This window comes from Grampus griseus, assembly GCF_964374135.1.
Source record: "Grampus griseus genome assembly, chromosome: 3".
Lineage (NCBI taxonomy): Eukaryota > Metazoa > Chordata > Mammalia > Artiodactyla > Delphinidae > Grampus > Grampus griseus.
The window spans coordinates 163,732,106-163,752,460 of NC_139019.1; the positions used below are offsets into that span (position 1 = coordinate 163,732,106).

Sequence of the window (20,355 nt, forward strand, 5' to 3'; positions counted from 1 at the left end):
TCCCCTGCATCGGCAGGCGGACTCTCAACCACTGCGCCACCAGGGAATCCCATGATTATTTTTTTCTTGCATGCAGTATGTTGGGAAAGAAATAAAAATGATCCCCTTCCCATTGTGCTTTCCAATCAAGGGACCAATGGCTTAAACCAAAGAATCGTTTGGCCCCAATTCCAAAGGACAGTAAAGGCTCTGAAGTAGCCAGTTTGAGTGAGATACACTTCCCAAGCTAATCAATGGTGGCTGGGGAAGTTAGGAGAGAGGAGCAATCACATTGCACCAACATGGCTTCCTGGCCCATTCCTTTGGATGGAAGAATGAGAGGGGTGGAGGTCATTGGATTGTAGACAAGTAGATACTCCAAAAGATATCCACTACAATCACCATTTTCTCAACATTTCATTTCTAGTGTTCACCCTAACCTAGAGAGACAATTGCACAAATGCTCAGAACAGGCTTGTATCAGTTACCTATTGTCATGATAATACTGCATAACAAATAAGCACAAAATATCAATGGCACACAACAGTAAGTTTGTTGCTCATATGTCTGGGGTCAGTTGAAGATCAAATGGTTTTGCTGATTTTAGCTAGACTTTTTCACAAGATTGATGGTTGGCTGGTTGACCTTGGGGTGACAAGGGCAACTTGGCTATGCTCCACATGTCTCTCATTGTCCAGCAGGTTACCCTGGGTGTGTTCTCATGGTGATGGCATTGGTGCAAGAGTAAGTAAGCCCAGTCAAATACGCACCTTTCATGCATCTTCTTACCAACACTCCATTGACCCAAAGCAAGTCATATAGCCAACCCCACAGTCAAAGTGATAGGATGCTACAAAATTAATGGCAAAAGGTGTGGATACAGAGAAGCAGGAAGAATTGGTACCATTATGGCAATCTAACACAAGCAGTGCTTGTAACGGCAAAAAAAAAAAAACTTGAAGTAACCTAAATGGCCACCAACAAAAAATATGTTAAATAAATTATACCACAACATGGAATGGCATCTATATTAGTTTCTTATTACTGCTCTAACAAATTACCACAAACTTAGTTGCTTAAAATAGTATAAATGTATTGTCTGAAATGGGTTCCACCAATCTGAAACCTAATTGTAGGCAGGGCTGTCCTTCTCTCCGGGAGCTCTAGAAGAGAATCTATTTCCTCACATTTTCCAGGTTCTAGAGATGCATTCTTTGCATTGCTTGCCTCATAGCCCCTTCCTCCATCTTCAAAAGCAGCAATGTATCACCTTCAGATACCTCTCTCCCCCTGCTTCCATCGTCGCATTGCCTTCTGTCTCTAATCTCCCGCCTCCTTCTTATAAAGACCCCTGTGATTACATTGGACCCACCTGGATAATCTGGAATATCTCCTCATCTCAAAATCCTTAACTTAATCACATCTGCAAAATCCCTTTTGTCATATAAGGTAATATTCACAGATTCAGGGATTAACTCAGTGAAGGAGCATTATTTAGGATACCGCAGCATCCTCTGCAGTTGTGAAATAAATGCATTAAAATCACAAGACATCCAATATATCTTATGAAGTAAATAAAGCAGGTAACAGAACAGTATGTACAATATGTTCTAACTTTGAAAACTAATAGTAGTGTATACTTCTTTTTTTTTTGACTACGTTGGGTCTTTGTTGCTGCACGCAGGTTTTCTCTAGCTTCAGCGAACAGGGGCTACTGTTCATTGTGGTGCGCGGGCTTCTCATTGCTGTGGCTTCTCTTGCTGCAGAGCACGGGCTCTAGGCATGCAGGCTTCAGTAGTTGTGACACACAGGCTCAGTAGTTGTGGCTCACGGGCTTAGCTGCTCTGTGGCATGTGGGATCCTCCAGGACGAGGGCTCGAACCTGTGTCCCCCGCATTGGCAGGTGGATTCTCAACCACTGCGCCACCAGGGAAGCCCAGTAGTGTATATTTCTAAATAAATGTTTGAGAGGATTAATTGCAAATGACTAATATTAGTGAGCTCTTGGTGAAAGATTAATGGAGATCGTTACCTTCCAGTTTTTGCATTTCTAAAGTGTAGTCTTTCTTTCAATGTGTATAACTTTTAACAGTTATTAAAAAATTCAAAGGAAGATGAAATAGGGCTCTTTTAATCAGCTTTATTCAGGATAGTGTTGTATTTAGCCAGTTGAGGTTAAGATTATAAACCTTTGCTATTCTCAAAAAGACAGGAGATAACAAACGTTGGTAAAGATGTAGAGAAAAGGGAACACTTGTGCACTCTGGTGGGAATATAAATTGGTACAGCCATTATGGAAAACATAAAAAAATTAAAAATAGAGCTACCGTATGATCCATCAATCCTACTTCTGGTATATATCCAAAGGAAAGGAAATCTGGATCTTGTTAAGATATCTGTACTCCCATGTTCATTGCAGTATTATTTCCAACAGCCAAGATATGAAAGCAACCTAAATGTCCATCAATAGATAAATGGATAAAGAAAATGTGAAGTTAAGTAAGTGGCCTGAAACTTAGTGACAGCAGCACTGAGCTGTAAGTTTTGTTTTAGAAAACGCTTCCCTGATTTAATGTCACTAATGGAGGCTGCAAAATCAACTGATGAGTATTATACTGGAAATCCAGGTGAGTAGGAAGTAAGGGGATAAGAGGTAAAACAGATTTGGCAGTCATGAGTATCTAAGTGATATTTGGTGCCAAAAGGCTGGATGAGCTCCCCTAGGGAGGTGAGGAGAAATATGTGTAGAGGAAAAGTAGGCAAATGGGGAGGGATGGGATAAAGAAGCAACTGAGGACAGCCAAAGGCAGAGCGGGAAAGAGCAGCATCTTGAAAGCCATGGGCTGGAGGAGATCCAAGGCGTGAGCATCAGGAATGCCAAGTGGTAAAAAATAAAATAAAATAAAAGTCAAGGAAGTTAGGGCTGAAAATTAGCCAAGGGCTTGAGCAAATATGAGGTCACTAGCGACCGTGGCAAGAACAATTTGAGAGGAATGGTGGATCGGAAGGCAAGCAGCAGTGGGTTTAGGAGGAAGCAGCATTGCAGAATGCAGATACGGCTCAAAACAGTTGGCTGAAAAAATGAATAATCCTGCCTGATTGCTGCTGGGTTGTCATGACAACCAGCTAAGACAATGACGATGAATGCTTTTTCTTCAAATGACCATTTTCATTGAGGTATAATTTATATACAGTCAAATTCACCCTTTATTAGTGTACAGTTCTATGAGGTTTGAAAAATGCACAAAGTCATGGAACCATCCCCAAAATCAAGATATAGAAGAGTTCCATCACCCCAAACAGTTCCCTCATGACCCTTTGTAATTAACTCTTTCCCACACCTTCAGTCCATAGCAATCATTGATCGACCTGTCCCTATAGTTTTGTCAGCCCCAGGAGATCATATAAATGGAAGTATACTGTATGTAGTCACTTGATTCCGGGTTCTTTCACTCAGCATAATACATATGAGATTCCTCCATGTTGTTGTGTCCATCACTATTTTTTTTTTTTTTTTTTTTTTGCGGTTCGCTGGCCTCTCACTGTTGTGGCCTCTCCCGTTGCAGAGCACAGGCTCCGGACGCGCAGGCTCAGTGGACATAGCTCACGGGCCCAGCCGCTCCGTGGCATGTGGGATCTTCCCGGACCTGGGCACGAACCCGTGTCCCCTGCATCGGCAGGCGGACTCTCAACCACTGCGCCACCAGGGAAGCCCCATCACTATTTTATTCTTTTTTATTGCTAAATAATATCCCCTTGTATGTGGATTTACCTTGAAAAGTGTGAAACACTATAGAGAATCGTAAGGACTTCTTACTCTTGGCAAAATATATGCAGGCAGGTGGGGAAATGTGTCTTCCTTTGGGCTCTCAGAGGCAGACTCTTAGACACTATTCACTGAAAGTCGTTGATTTTAGAGGTGGTTCCAGGGGACCCAGGAGGGGAATGGAAATTGAGACAGGGAAGGAAGGCAGCCAGTAGAGAGCATGTTATCAAGCAAGTTACCACAGTGGGAAACTGGAACTCAGTCTCTCTGGGAGCCTCTGGGAAGCAGCATAGAATACAGATCTCAGTATTTTCCAACTGAGGAGTGAGAGAGCTGGGGTATTTATCCACCACTTCCTATCAGTCACTGGTTGACTGCACTTACGGAAGCTGTTTTTCCCTGGCATTTCTGGCCTGACTGTGTAGATCACAGTGTGTGCCTCAAAGGCCAGAGAAAGTCTCAGACAAGTGAATGCAGATGCTGGCCTTTGGAAGTTGGGCCAGGGTGTGATGACTGAGGATGAGAAGAGAAAAACTTGGCATTGACAGCACCTACGATAGAGCAGATCCACAGTCAGATCATGAACTATCTTCTCTTAGTTTTCATCTCTTTCTTGAGCTGTAAATATCAAATACTTTTATAGCGACTCAAGATGCTTTGCATGAAGACCTTCTAAATCATCTGCACGTCCTCTAATTGGGCTTGTCACTCACAGCTAATATTGCTATATTTATAATTACTCGCGCCATATAGGGTCTAAAGGTTTATTTTTGGATCTGTGAGTCAGGCATGCATACCACAATTATGCACATTCATATCACTATTTATCTGTCTCTTTGGAAAAACAGGATGTCATTTCCCCCTTCTTCATTCTCCTTGCTGTGCCTACATCTGACCCTTGTCTGGCAGCCTTCTTGTTAATATTAATTTTCATGAGTATCTTCCATGAAGTTCATATTATTCCAAACATTCATAAATACATTGTTTCACTTAATCCACATGGTAACATGAGGACAACAGGGACCTCCTGACTTTTAAGCATTTTACAGATGAGAAAACTGAAGCTCAGACATGAAAAATCACTTAAGTTCCCACTGGCTTGTTTAGGATGCTTCTGGTTGTGAATAAGTAAAATCTCAAACTGCATTGGACATAAAGAGAAGTACTGGTTGCTATGGATTGAATTGTGTCCTCCTAAAATTCATATGCTAAAGCCCTATCCCCCAATGTGATTGTATTTGGAGATAGGGCTTTTAGGAGGTAATTAAGATTAAATAAGATCATAAAGGTGGGGCCCTAATTCAATAAGAAGTCCTAATAAGAAGAGGAAAAGAGAGAAATCACACTGTCTCCATGTTCTTAAACAAAGGAAATGCCATGTGTGGATACAGCAGGAAGGGGGCCATCTGAAAGCCAGGAATAAGAGCCCTCACTAGAAACTTAATTGACTGGAACATTGATCTTGGTCTTTTAGCCTCCAGAGCTGTAGTAAATACATGTCTGTTGTTTAAGTCACCCAGTGGATGATAAACCCAAGCAGACATCATAAATATAATAAATGAAAAGTAGAATGGGTTTTCAAGAGAGGCTTGGTATACTGGCTCAATGATGTCACCAATGGCCTAGTTTCTTCCCATCTCTCTGCCCTGCCATTCATGGTGTAGGCCATCCCTATGGTCACAAGTTGGCTGCCAGCTTCCCTGGAACTCCATGCTTCCCGTTCACAACTGGAGAGAGAGATAGAATGTCTCTGTCCTGAGACGCACTCTGATTGGCCCAGCCTATATCACATGACCACCTCTGAGCCAATGATGATAGACAAGTAAGTGGGTACCCTGAGGACAGCACTTGTGTGAATGTTTGATAGTTGAATTTGCCAGTTTTTTTCATGAACAATGATTTATTTAAAGAACAAATAACATGCTAACTCTGGTGATTCAGACTTGGGTGTTTGGCAGAAATTTTCTCAAAAATGAATGAAGTGGGCCTGCTTCTTCCAGGAAAACAACTGACAGTGATTGTTGCCAGTAATAAAATTTGAGCTTTCAGGAGAAAATTAGAATTTTGGAAGTCATGTATTTGTCACTGTGTTTGACAGTTTTCTAATATTGACTTTTCTGATGAGATTGGTGGTGATATTAAGAAATGGATTTTTTTATCATGTAGTGAAATGTGTAGATGTTTGGAAAATCTACATAACTTAGTGAACTAATATTTTCCAAAAGACCAATACATGATGTCATAAAAAGTGCAAGGTAGACCAATGGATTTTAATAAAGCAGAACCCGTTGAAATGGTGATTGCTCACTACAGCTAACCTTTATGAAACTACTACTCTTTGAATTTTAGTATAGTATAAAAAAGAATTCCTGAGTTCCTGAAAAGGCTATTGAAATGTTTTTTCCTTCCTTTTCCAACTTCATCTTTGTAGATTTTCTTCATAGACTTGGACTAAAACAAAATATCACAACAGAGTGATAAGATAATTTCACAAATGAGAATACTGATGTCTTCTATTAAGCCTGACATTAAGGAGATTTGCAAATATGCAAAGTAATGCCACTTTTCTCACTAAATTTTTTTTTTTTGGCTGCATCTTGTCTTAGTTGCGTCATGCAGGCTCTTTGTTGCGGTGCACAGGCTTCTCTCAAGGTATAGGCAAGACTGGTTCCTCCTGAAGCCTCTTTTTTTAGTTTGCAGACAGCTTCTTCCCCACTGTGTCCTCACATGGTCATCTCTCTGTGCATCCACATCCCTGGTGTCTCTCTGTGTGTCCAAATTTTTTCTTATAAGGGCACCAATCAGATTGAATTAGGGCCCACTAAAATGGTCTCATTTTAAATTAATTACCTCTTAAAAGGCCCTATCTCCCAATACAATCACACCCTGAGGTACTGGGGGTTAGTGCTTCAACATATTAATTTGAGGGGGATACACAGTTTAGCCCATAACACAATGGTTTCATTCATCAAATGAAGTTTGAAATAATATTTGCTGGCGAAACGAAAAATAATTGATCTAAGACCATCTAGATAATCCCACTGGCATTTTCATGTGTGTGTGTGTGTGTGTGTGTGTGTAGTTATATAATTCAAAGAGTACAAAAAGTCCCCAAAGAAAGGGAAAAACTTCTATATGCACCTCACCTCTAATTCTTTCATTAAAGATAATGTATTTATTAGGATACTAAGATAAGGTGCTGTAACATAGAGGTTCCACAATGGAAAGGCTTAGTGAAAATAGTGTCATTTCCCTTGCAAAACAGTCCAGACAGGGAAGTCCTGGTTCATGGGTGGCTCTGCTCCATGTGTCACTCAGGGACACAGATTCTGTCCATCTTATTGCCCTTCATTCTCTAAGGTGTTGTCCTCAATTGAAAGTTTGAAGCTGTCTTCTGGATCATGGGAAGGGGACATAGGGGACATTTCATGTGGCAGATTTCCAAAGATGGCCTCAGTAATATCCATCTCCCATCCCACGTGCTCTTCTAACAATGTCACCTTGGCACTCTTATGTGAGGTAGGATCCATGTCACCCTTCCTTGATCCTAGGTGGGCCTTTGTGACTGCCTCAACCAGTAAGTACAACAGAAATGACCCTGTGTGACTTCCAACACAATAAAGTCCAGGACAATAAAAATACCACACACTTATGTCTTGTTCTCTTGGGGCACTTGGTCTTGAAATTCAACCACCATGCTGTAAGGAAGCCTAAGCAGCCACATAGAGAGGTCACTTGTACTGACCAACAGCCCCAACTGAGGTCCCCCCACAACCCCAACACTCAGCATCAACCACCAGACATGGAAGTGAGACATCAAACTTCCAGATGAGTTCAGCCTCCAGCTGTTGAGTCACCTCAACCTTTCAGCTTTCCCAGCTGAGGCCCAGACACCATGCAGCAAAATCAAGCCATCTTTGTCATGCCCGTCCTGAATTCTTGACTCACAGACTTTGATAGCACACAGAATGGTTGTTATTTTATGCCATTATAACTTGAGGGTGGTTCGATAAACGATAGATAACCCAAACTTCCAGGAGTAGAAATTTTCTTATATCTTGTCTTCTCCCTGTGTTCCTACCTTTTTTTTATATACCTTTGCAATAATCTCGTCACGGGCAGAACATATGTCCTCACCTCTTGACTTTCAGTTTAATCACATGACTTGCTTTGGCCGAGACAAAAAGACAAAACAGATGGTATGCCCTTCCTGAGCCTAGGCATCAAGAAGCCTTGAGTGTCTCCCCTTGCTTTCTTGTGCCTCTGCCATTGTCATGGGAAGGACATGCCCATGCTCGCTAATCCATTGGTCCCTGAAAAAGAATGAGAAACATGGGGAGTAGAATTCAGTTGCCCCAGTCAAGGTCAGTCAACCTGTAGAAATAAATGAAAATAGGTTATTGTCATTTTAAGCCCCTGCATTTTGGGGTGTTTGGCTACACAGCATTTTTGGCAATAGCTAACTGATACTGCAGACATTGCATGTATCACTTCTACTTATATCTTGTTGGTGATAACTTAATCATAGAGCCACACCTGGCTCCAAGAGAGGCTGGGAAATGTATTTTGGCAGCCAGGTGTCCAGTTTAACTAAATTATGTGGAAAATGGAGATGGAATTTTGGTAGACAACAGTTGCTGCCCTGGGTAGCTGCTCTTAACAATGTGTTATTACTTCAAATATAAAACATCTTAGGCATCATGTCAATTAATTGTTTTGTCGCAAATACCAGACTCTGGCTTGAAAACGTGATATTTATTGGAAGGATATTGGGGTCCGCAGAATTGACAAGGGCTGAAGAACCATCCTGGTGACACAGGCAGGAGTGAAAAGTACCACCTAATGCCAATAAGTAGAAGACAGAGCAACCATCTTTTTATATGGTCCCCAGACTAGAAGCATCAGCATCACCTGGGAAATTCTTAGAAATACAGAACCTTGGACCCCCCCCCAAAGATACTAAATTATAATCTGAATTTTAATGAGATCCCTTGGGAATTCATGTGCACATTAATTCTAAGAAGCTGTGTTTTAGCAGACATCATCTGTCTGGGACCCCACTGCTGTCACCACTGTGTGAACAAATTCCCAAATGTCACTTAGCGTCACTCATTCAAAAGTCAAAGCCCCTTGGCACTTTCCTGGTAGTCCAGTGGTTAAGACTCTGTGCTCCCAATGCAGAGGACCCGGGTTCAATCCCTGCTCAGGGAAGTAGAGCCCACATGCTGCAAGTAAAGAACCCGCGTGTCCAAAACAGAAACATAGATCAATGGAACAAGACAGAAAGCCCAGAGATAAAGCCCCACACATATGGTCACCTTATCTTTGATAAAGGAGGCAAGAATATACAATGGAGAACAGACAGCCTCTTCAATAGGTGGTGCTGGGAAAACTGGACAGCTACATGGAAAAGAATGAAATTAGAACACTTCCTAACACTATACACAAAAATAAGCTCAAAATGGATTAAAGACCTAAATGTAAGGCCAGACACTATGAAACGCTTAGAGGAAAACATAGGCAGAACACTCTGTGACATAAATCACAGCAAGATACTTTTTGACTCACCTCCTAAAGAAATGAAAATAAAAACAAAAATAAACAAATGGGACCTAATGAAACTTAAGAGCTTTTGCACAGCAAAGGAAACCATAAAAAAGACGAAAAGGCAACCCTCAGAATGGGAGAAAATATTTGCAAATGAAGCTACTGACAGAGGATTAATCTCCAAAATATACAAGCAGCTCATGCAGCTCAATACCAAAAAAACAAACAACCCAAACCAACAATGGGCGGAAGACCTAAATAGACATTTCCCCAAAGAAAACATACAGATTGCCAACAAACATGAAAAGATGTTCAACATCACTAATCATTAGAGAAATGCAAATCAAAACCACAATGAGGTATCACCTCACACCAATCAGAATGGTCATCATCAAAAAAAATAGAAACAATAAATGCTGGAGAGGGTGTTGAGAAAAGGAAACCCTCCTGCACTGTTGGTGGGAATGTAAATTGATACAGCCACTATGGAGAACAGTATGGAGGTTCCTTAAAAAACTAAAAATAGAACTACCATATGACCCAGCAATCCCACTACTAGGCATATAACCTGAGAAAACCATAATTCAAAAAGAGACATGGGGCTTCCCTGATGGTGCAGTGGTTGAGAGTCTGCCTGCCGATGCAGGGGATGCAGGTTAATACCCTGGTCTGGGAAGATCCCACATGCCACGGAGCGGCTGGGCCCGTGAGCCATGGTCGCTGAGCCTGCGCGTCCGGAGCCTGTGCTCCGCAACGGGAGAGGCCACAACAGTGAGAGGCCCGCGTACTGCAAAAAAAAAAAAAAGAGAGACATGTACCACAATGTCCATTGCAGCACTATTTACAATAGCCAGGACATGAAAGAAACCTAAATGTCCATCAACAGCTAAGTGGATAAAGAAGATGTGGCACAAATATACAGTGGAATATTACTCAGCCATAAAAAGGAATGAAATTGAGTTATTTGTAATGAGGCGAATGGACCTAGAGTTTTTCATACAGAGTGAAGTAAGTCAGAAAGAGAAAAACAAATACCGTATGCTAAGGCATATGTATGGAATCTAAAAAAACGGTTCTGATGAACCTAGGGGCAGAGCAGGAATAAAGATGCAGACATAGAGACGGACTTAAGGACACAGTGGGGGAAGGGGAAGCTGGGACGAAGTGAGAGAGTAGCATTGACATATACACACTACCAAATATAAAATGGATGGCTAGTGGGAAGCTGCTGCATAGCACAGGGAGATCAGCTCAGTGCTTTATGACCACCTAGAGGGGTGAGATAGGGAGCGGGGGAGGGAGACGCAAGAGGGATGGGATATGGGAATATATGTATACATATAGCTGATTCACTTTGTTGTACAGCAGAAACTAACACAACATTGTAAAGCAATTATACTCCAATAGAGATGTAAAAAAAAAAAAAAAACCCACGTGCTATAACTAAGACTCCGTGCAGCCAAATAAATATACAAATAAATTTAAAAAACGATTTTTTAAAAAAAAAAATCAAAGCCCCTCGGTGAGAGCAAAGAATCAGCTGAGTCCAAGTCATGTGATTTTCCCAGCCTCCAAGGGGGCAGGAAGAGGGAAGCTACTGGCACCACCTCCCATCACGACAACCCAATTTTGGGGAATTCTTCCAAAACAAGAAGGAGAGTTGAATAAACGTTTATTATAGGCTCCTACTCATACGAATCTTCCTATATATTCCTTTCAATTTATTCAGAAGGAACCATATTGAGCCAATTGATCTGCAACTTGCATATGTTCACATAATAATCACCTTGTAGAACTTTCCAGAATAATGCACACTATGTAGATCTATGTCTTTCTTAAGAACTGCATTGGTATTCTATTGTGTGGAGGTGCCTTAATTTGTTCAAACAGTGTTTAAGATGTCAAATGATGGACCCTCTCCAGTTTTAATCTACTTCGAACAAGGCTGCAATGAACATTCTTATCCCTGTATCTCAGCAAACTGTTTCAGAAGAGGAAATACCTAGCAATGAGATTGCCAGGTCAATGTATATAATAGCTATCATCTTTTTTTCTCCAGGAAAGTTGCATACCAATTTATGCTTTATTAATAATGTAGAAGTCTATCCATTTCCCCACATCCTCACCAGCACTTGGTATTAGCGAACTTCTTAGTTTTTGCTAATTTGATGAGTAAAGTATTTAAAGAATTCCCCCTGGAATACTGGTAATATTCTACATCCTATCTTAGATGGTGATCACACAAGGGCATACACACGTAAAAACTCACCAAGCTGTCGCTGAAGATTTGCTTAAGTTTACTCAAGAAGAGAAACGTAATCACCATTAAAGCTTCTGCAGAAAGACAAGAAAATCACAGGATGGTTAGAAACCAGGAATAAAAGTCAAGCATAACTACATTTTGCTAAGTTAAATAAGTCAGTCACAAAAAAGACAAATAGTGTATGATTTCACTTATATGAGGTAGAATAATCAAATTCATAGTGACAAAGAATTGAATGGTGGCTTCCAGGGTTTGGGGGCAGGGAGAATAGGGAGGTGTTGTTTGATGGGGATAGAGTTTCAATTTGAGAAGATGAGAAAGTTCTGAAGATGGATAACGGTGATGGTTGCACAAAAGTGTGAATATATTTAATGCCGTTGAACTTAAAAATGGTTAAGATCGGGCTTCCCTGGTGGCGCAGTGGTTGAGAGTCTGCCTGCCGATGCAGGGGACACGGGTTCGTGCCTCGGTCCGGGAAGATTCCACATGCCACGGAGCGGCTGGGCCCGTGAGCCATGGCCGCTGAGCCTGCGCGTCCGGAGCCTGTGCTCCGCAACGGGAGAGGCCACAACAGTGAGAGGCCTGCGTACTGCAAAAAAAAAAAAAAGGTTAAGATGGTAAATTTTATGCTACATTTATTTTACCACAATAAAAAAAATTCAAGCATCTCTAACCACTACCTCTTTGCCCTGAATACATTGTGTTCTTAATGCTTCTTGGGTAAATTTAGTATTCAGCTAGCCATTCTTTTTTTTAATTGAAGTATAGTTGATTTACAATGTTGTGTTAATTTCTGCTGTGCAGCAAACTGATTCAGATATATATATATTCTCTTTCATATTCTTTTCCATTATGCTTTATTACAGGATATTGAATGTATTTCCCTGTGCTATACAGTAGGCCCTTGTTGTTTATCCATTCTATATATAATAGTTTGCGTTTGCTAATCCCAAACTCCAAATCCATTCCTTCCCCGCAAACCCCACCCCCTTGGCAACCAAAAATCTGTTCTCTGTATCTGTGAGTCTGTTTCTGTTTCACAGATAAGTTCATTTGTGTCATATTCTAGATTCCACAAATAAGTGATATCATATGGCATTTGTCTTACTTCCCTTCAGCTAGCAATTCTGAATGTTAAATTTCTTCTGGATGCCCTTTACTCTCTCCTAACTCTATGAGGACAGTCTTTTCCTAACCCTAGGGACTGGTTGTCTCTTCCGCCTGGAGTGCTCCCACGACAACCACAGAGTATCTCTCAGAAACACAGGGCTGAGTGTCTTTCCAATGGCAGAACATCATGGAATTTCAGCATCACATGTATTAAGAAATTGAGGAGCAGAAGTTCCTGGCCTTAAAAATCAGTGATCAGCTTAGGGACACATGGCACCTCTAAAAGTCCCCCAATCCAAACATCTGGTCTCAATTTAGGAATCCAATTGGTCGTAGCTGAGAACTTTTCCTCCCTTCTGGATCATGAGGCTTTCCAAGTGACACATCGCCCATGAGGACATAGACATGAAGGATACATAAGCAGGGCAACAGAAGACTCTGGGAGGGGGGTTCTTTTTAAATAATATTGCTTCCATTATAGAAGCTGTCTGAGTCCATTTGGGCTGCTATAACAGAATATCATACATTGGCTGACTTTTTAAAAAAATTTTATTGAAGTATAGTTGATTTACTATGTTGTGTTAATTTCTGCTGTACAGCAAAGTGATTCAGTTATACAGATATACTTCCGTTATCGTTGATAACAGGATATTGAATATAGTTCCCTGTGCTATACAGTAGGACCTTGTTGTTGATTGACTGACTTATAAACAACAGACAATTATTTGTCCCAGTTCTGGAGACTGGAAGTCCAAGATCAAGGCACCAGCAGGTTCAGTGTCTGGTGAGGACCCACTTCTTATTCATAGATAGCATCTTCTCGCTGTGTCCTCACATGTTGAAGGGATGAGAGATCTCTCTAGGGTCCCTTTTATAAGGGCACTAATGCCATTCATGAGGACTCCGCCCTCCCAAAGGCCCCACTTCCAAATACCAATACATTGGGGATGAAGTTTCAACATATGAATTCGGAGGGACACAAACATTCATCCTATAACAGAAGAAATACTTACTAACCAGCTAAACTCTAAAAGATATAGAGAAATAAAAGCACCATTTGGGTAGAGAGATACTATTTTTAACTGTGCAACACCCATTACCCCCTTACTTTTTGATAGCTACAGCCTGATTTTCCTTTGGAGAACCACTCACCCCCATACTTTTCTCATTCCGTGTGGCCAGAATAAATCAGGTTGCATCTCTAGCTCCTGGAGTAAGCTCACCCCTCAGGAGGAACCCATTCTCTGGCCTCTGAGATTGGTTCAAGGGTGGGAGGTGACCCAAACGGAACCAATCTGGTAATGCCAGGATTTTGACTGGAGCCAGCAGGAAAGAGATGAACTTTATTAATTGGTATGGATAAATTTAAATTTTAAAAGGGAATGTGAAATGATCAGGGTCCAGGATGCCATCATGAGGGGTTAGTCTGCCTGAGAATGAAACCTGAGTGGAAAGATGGAAAGAGATCATGTTTTGACAACATCCTTCAAGTATCTGGGTCCAGCTGTGCCTGAAGCTATATCTATCCATGAACGTTTAGTAATGTGAGCTCATTAATTCCATTGTTTTGTTGTTGTCAAAAGCAATACAATTTCTGGGTACCCCCTGGGGGTCCAGTGATTTGGAATCTGTGCTTTCACTGCCAAAGGCCAGGGTTCAATCCCTAGTGGGGGAACTAAGATCCTGCAAGCTGCCAGGTGTGCCCCCCCCAAAAAAAAAGCAATACGTATTCTATTTCTGACCTGGGCAACCAACACACCCATCTTCCAAAGCCAACTACTGTTAACTTCTTGGCATTTTTCTCTTAAGGCTTTTTTTTCTTTGCACTATTATTTGGGCTTTGTGACCACACTGTATCCATATCTGTGTAGAGCTATAGTTTGTATTCGTTGGTTTTTGAAGCAATCATGCCATGTAACACACAATCCCAAAATTTGTTTTCCTTGTTTACAGGTATGAGAGTCAGCAGGTTGTGTGACAGATTCGAATTTCCTCTAAGGATGACCATGCCCCATGTTCAAAGTCAATGGAAAAAGTACAATAATCCAGTTCAAGCAAGACTGCTAATGTGTTAATGGCCCAGACCTCAGGAATGAAAGTTTGGGTAACCCCACCAGGTAAAGAACCACGACCAACTGAGATGCTTGCTGAGGGCAAAGAGACTATGGAATGGGTAATAAAGGGTAATTATAAATACCAGCTATGACTATATGACCAGATACAGAAATGAGGACTATAACTGTTATATTTCTTTCTTATTTCATTACAAATATGTTTCGTGCATATATTTATTAAGCAAACATCTTTGTTTTCTTTCTTTTCTTCCTTCTCGTATCCTTTTATAAGATGTATTAACTTCACATCATAATACATAAATATTGTTAACTTTACATCACAATATTTAAGTTGCAGAATATCAAGAAGAGTGAGCATCACCCAAGGAGTTTGCATTCTTTTCTGGGGAAGAGCTTAGTGCATTTTCAGTTGTTTGCAGGATAATTACAGCATATTAGGCAGAAATACAAAGTTATTATTGTCTTTATTTGGATATTTAGTATGGTTTAAGAGATGTATATGGGCGCCAAGTTGTCAAAGAATAGACTGTGATGGTTAATTTTAATGTGTCAATTTGTCTAGTTTATGGTACCCAGTTGTTTGGTCAAACACTAGTCTAGATGTTGCTGTGAAGGTAGTTTGTAGATGTGACAATTCACAATCAGTTGACTTTAAGTAAATGATTATTGATAATGTGGGTGGGCCTCATACAATCAGTTGAAGATCATAAGAGCAAAGACTGAAGTTTCCTAGAGAAGAAAGAATTCTGCCTCAAGACCCAACATAAAAATATTTCCTGAAGGCTTCCCTGGTGGCGCAGTGGTTAAGAATCTGCCTGCCAATGCAGGGGACACGGGTTCAAGCCCTGGTCTGGGAAGATCCCACATGCCGCGAAGCAACTAAGCCCATGCACCACAACTACTGAGCCTGTGCTCTGGAGCCCACGAGCCACAACTACTGAGCCCACGTGCCACAACTACTAAAGCCTGCACACCTAGAACCCGTGCTCTTCAACAAGAGAAGCCACAACAATGAGAAGCCTGGGCACCACAACAAAGAGTAACCCCCACTCTCCGCAGCTAGAGAAAGCCCGCACACAGCAACAAAGACCCAACGCAGCCAAAAATAAATAAATAAATAAATTTATTTTTAAAATAAAAAATAAATCCTTCTTGAGTTTCCCACTTCCTGGCCTTTTCTATAGATTTCAAACTAAAGACCCTGACTTAAACTCTTGCCTGAATCACTCACTCTTCTTGAAACCACTTTATTCTCACAGCAAATGGCAGAGTTGCAAGAGGGGTATGAAGAAAAGTAATTCTGCCCATTCTAGAGGGAGGTTCTGCAAAGTTACAAGAAAAACAATGCAAAAGTAGAAACATGAGGGTGTTCATTAGGGTCTGGCTAGGAAAATAGCACTACAGAGCTTTCAAACAAAGGGAGATAAATACAGGGAATTGGTCATGCCTGGGTGACCAATGCCTAGGTGATTGGGGTGAAGGGGGGAGAAGCCAAATGGAGAACAGAGAGGCAACTCAGAAGTTAGCATCAGCAGGAATTGGCTACCACTCTTAGGGCTAGAGGGACAAAGTTTACCAGAGTCCAGAAGCAGGGCTGTTCTGTGGGAGCTAATATCACATGGATTGCCCAGAAGGAGCTAGGACAAAGAAAAGGGTGTGCAAGTGGAGCTGGAAGCATGGAGGAGACACCACCACTGCTGTGGAGAAGCCACAAGACCAGAGGGAGAAAGAGGAGATAAACCCCATCTCCTCCCTTGCCCCACCCTCCAATCTTCTACCACTGCCTCCAATTAGCCAACCTTCTTGGGCAAGGGAACCTGGGAAATGTAGATCCCTGTGACACTGGGCAAAGGGAGGAAGGAATGGATCTCAAAGAAAACAGGTGTTTAACCTTAGGACAAAAATATTAACAAAGGAAAGTAAGAAATGTGTTTCCTTAGAGATAAAAAATTATGCACATCTTGACATGACCAAACACATCTGTATGGATAGGAAACAGAATGCCAGCTTGAGAACTTTGGCATAACTGAAATAATATTGCCCAGCTCAGTTGTATTAGCTGGAATTGGACTCATTTCTCTTTTCTTTAATTTTCTTTTTTTTTAATTATTATGTACGTTTTAGGTGTACAGCATTATAATTTGACATCTATATGCACTACAAAATGATCACCACGACAAGTCTAATTCTCATCCATCACTGTACAGTTAACCCCCCTTTCACCCATTTTGCCCACCCCTCCCACACTCCTTCCCCTCTTGTAACCGTTAATCTGTCCTCTGTATCTATGAATTTTTTTTTCCATTTTGTTTGTTCATTTGTTTTTTTTTTTCAGATTTCACACTGGTGAAATCGTACGGTATTTGTCTTTCTTCATTTGACTTATTTCAGTTAGCATGAAAACTTCAAGGTCCATCCATGTTGTCACAAATAGCAGAATTTCACTCTTTTTTATGGCTGAGTAGTATTCCATTGTATATATAAACCACATCTTCTTTATCCATTCATTCATTGATGAACACTTAAGTTGTTTCCATATCTTGCCTATAGTAAATAATGTTGCAATGAACACAGGGGTACATATATCTTTTCAAATTAATGTTTTCAAGTTCTTTGGATCAATACCCAGAAGTGAAATAACTGGGTCATATGGTAGCTCTATTCTTAATATTTTGAGGAATCTTCATACTGCTTACCATAGTGACTGCACCAGTTTACAGTACCACAACAGTGTAAAGAATTCCCTTTTCTCCATATTTTCTCCAATGTTTGTTATTTCTTGCTTTTCCTTATAAAAGCCATTCTAACAGGTGTGAGGCAATAGCTCACTGAGGTATTCACTTTAATTTTCTTTCCTGATAGAATTTACATTGTTGACTGGGGATGGCTGGGTTCCAACAAAATCCACCCTCCCTTTCCCTAATAACATGGCTCCCCCATCAAGGACTACATTTCCCAGACTTCCTTGCAGCTAAACTGCTCATGTGACTGATGCTCAACAGTGGAGCAGAAGTGACTGCCACTCCCAAGTTGAGGCTTTTAAGAAGGTGTGTCCTCTCTATGCCCTTTCTCTACTTTTATGGGACTGGAATAGCACCAAGGAGAGCCACTCAAGAAGTCATAGGTGGAAGATGTCAAAGCCACCAGTGGCCTGGGCCCCTGAATGATTACATGGAGTACAGCTGCCCGCCCTCCTGGAAGAAGAAATAAACTTCTATCTTGTTTTAGCCATTGCTACTTGGGTTCTCTTTGTTAAAGCAATTTATCATTTACCTTAACACCCTGGAGTAGAACGTGGAAGACATAGAATTTTGTTTCACCATTTACATAGCAGACTTCTTATCCTTTTCATAGTTCTACAGAATTTCTGTTAATTTTTTCCCCTCTCTGGGGAGTTGGGAGAAGCCAAATATCCTTCCACCTCCACCTTCACAGCCATGACTTGATGCTAAGTTATAGTTTCCCACATGGGTCTACCAAGAGGCAGTGTGGAGTAGTGGTTAGAGCCTCTGGAATCAGGCTGCCTGCATTCAAACTCCAGTCCACTAGTACTTATTAGCTGTGTCACATTGGATAAGTTATTCAAACCTGCTGTGCCTCTGTTTCCTCATCTATCAAAAGGATATACTAACAATACATACAGTCAATCCTCATTATTTTCAGACCCCATATTGTATACTGGCCTACCCACTAAAACTTATTTGTAGCTCCAAAAACAATACTGTGGCACTTTGGTGTTCATTCCTGAACATGCACAGAGCAGTGAAAATTTTGAGTTGCCCAATGAGCACGGTCCCAGCTGAGGTCAAACAAGGTGATGTTCTGCCCTTTTGTTTCAGCCCTCATACAGAAATGCCCAAAGGATGGAGACAGGAGGGGGCAGTGCAGCATTGTGCAAGAAGCTCTGGCTGTGGGCCCAGTTGGATGGAGTTTGAATCCCAACTCTGGCACTAGTTAGTGGGATGGCCTCAGGCAAGTCACTTAACACTTTTGAGCCTCACATTCCCTTTTGTAAGATAATGAAAATAGGCTTTACCAGGATCCGTTGTTTTTAGGATTTAAGATTAGAATCTGTGTGATAGGAGATGTTTCCCTGAGAGCAATGGTTCAGAAGTCACTAATTCCGTGTTTGAGTGAATTCACAGAACATAACTCCTGCAAATAAGAATCAGCTGTACTTCATAGTATTGTGAAGACTGAGCTAATAGGTATAAAGCACTTAGAAGTAAATGCAACGTGTGTTATTGTAAGTATTAAATGAGGGAAACAGAGGTAAAAGCACTTGAAATCTGACAAAATTAAATGCATTAAGTTAAAAATTAAAATCAATGCATTTTAGTACCCTTCTTTCCCCCTTGTTCATATGTTTGATTTTTTTTTTTTTTTTTGCGGTATGCGGGCCTCTCACTGCTGTGGCCTCTCCCGTTGCAGAGCACAGGCTCTGGACGCGCAGGGCCAGTGGCCATGGCTTACGGGCCCAGCCGCTCCGTGGCATGTGGGATCCTCCCAGACTGGGGCATGAACCCGTGTCCCCTGCATCGGCAGGCGGACTCTGAACCACTGCGCCACCAGGGAAGCCCCCCCTTGTTCATATGTTTGACTTCCCCTCTGCTCATCAAAATAGGCACCACAGTGCCAAGCATGGTGCCTTGTCTTAAGTTGAATCCCTTGGAAGCAGAGCCTGAGACAAGGATTCAAGGGCAAGTAGTTTATCTGAGAGGTAGACACAGGATGCGTTAGTAGGAATATGAAACGGTGAAAGGAAGGCAGCTCATATAGATGTGTCAATGAGCAGGTTACTACTGAAGGCTGATCCACTGAGAAACTTTGGAAGACAGCACCACTTTGGAACGTGTACCTAAGAGTTATTGCACCAGGGCTTCCCTGGTGGCGCAGTGGTTGAGAGTCCGCCTGCCGATGCAGGGGACACGGGCTCGTGGCCCGGTCCGGGAGGATCCCACATGCCGCGGAGCGGCTAGGCCCGTGAGCCAGGGCCGCTGAGCCTGCGTGTCCGGAGCCTGTGCTCCGCAACGGGAGAGGCCACAAGAGTGAGAGGCCCGCGTACCGCAAAAAAAAAAAAAAAAAAAGAGTTATTGCACCAGAGGGATGAGAAAGCTGGGGTATTTATCCTCCACCTTCCATGTATCACTGGAGGGCTGCTCATGGGGGTGTTTACTCCCCCACACATCTAGCCAATCTTGTATATGGTTAGTGTGGGTTCCTGTAGCCAGAGAAAGCCCTCAGGTAGAGTCAAAGTTGCAGATAGTAAGAAGCCACTGATATATGTAGGAAAGTTGAAGGCCAAGGGGAAATGTACCATCCACCCACAGCATCAGTACTCAATAGATACTGGTTGACTGAGGGGTTAATTGCGTAGGATTTTTTTTGTCCCTTGTAAAAGTGAGGAGACACAATGATGGTAGAGGCCATATGACCTCAGATTGACTTTTTTTCAATCAAAATCGATAAATGCATAATCATTTTTACATTGGGCGGTTGAGAAGTTAGAGGCTTTGCATCTTGGAGTGGGAGCACCTGGCCCGAAGTATCACCTGGGAGTATTGTGTGTGTGTGTGTGTATGTGTGGTTTGCATGATTCTATTCTATGTATAAAT

At 41.7% G+C, this 20,355-nt stretch overlaps 1 pseudogene across 1 annotated transcript in view; it reads right to left on the reverse strand.

The window, feature by feature from the left end:
* Positions 1-20,355, reverse strand: part of LOC309819965 (mitochondrial transcription rescue factor 1-like) — a 97,228-nt pseudogene that overhangs the window by 36,083 nt on the left and 40,790 nt on the right. The gene's annotated exons all lie outside the window — the stretch shown is intronic.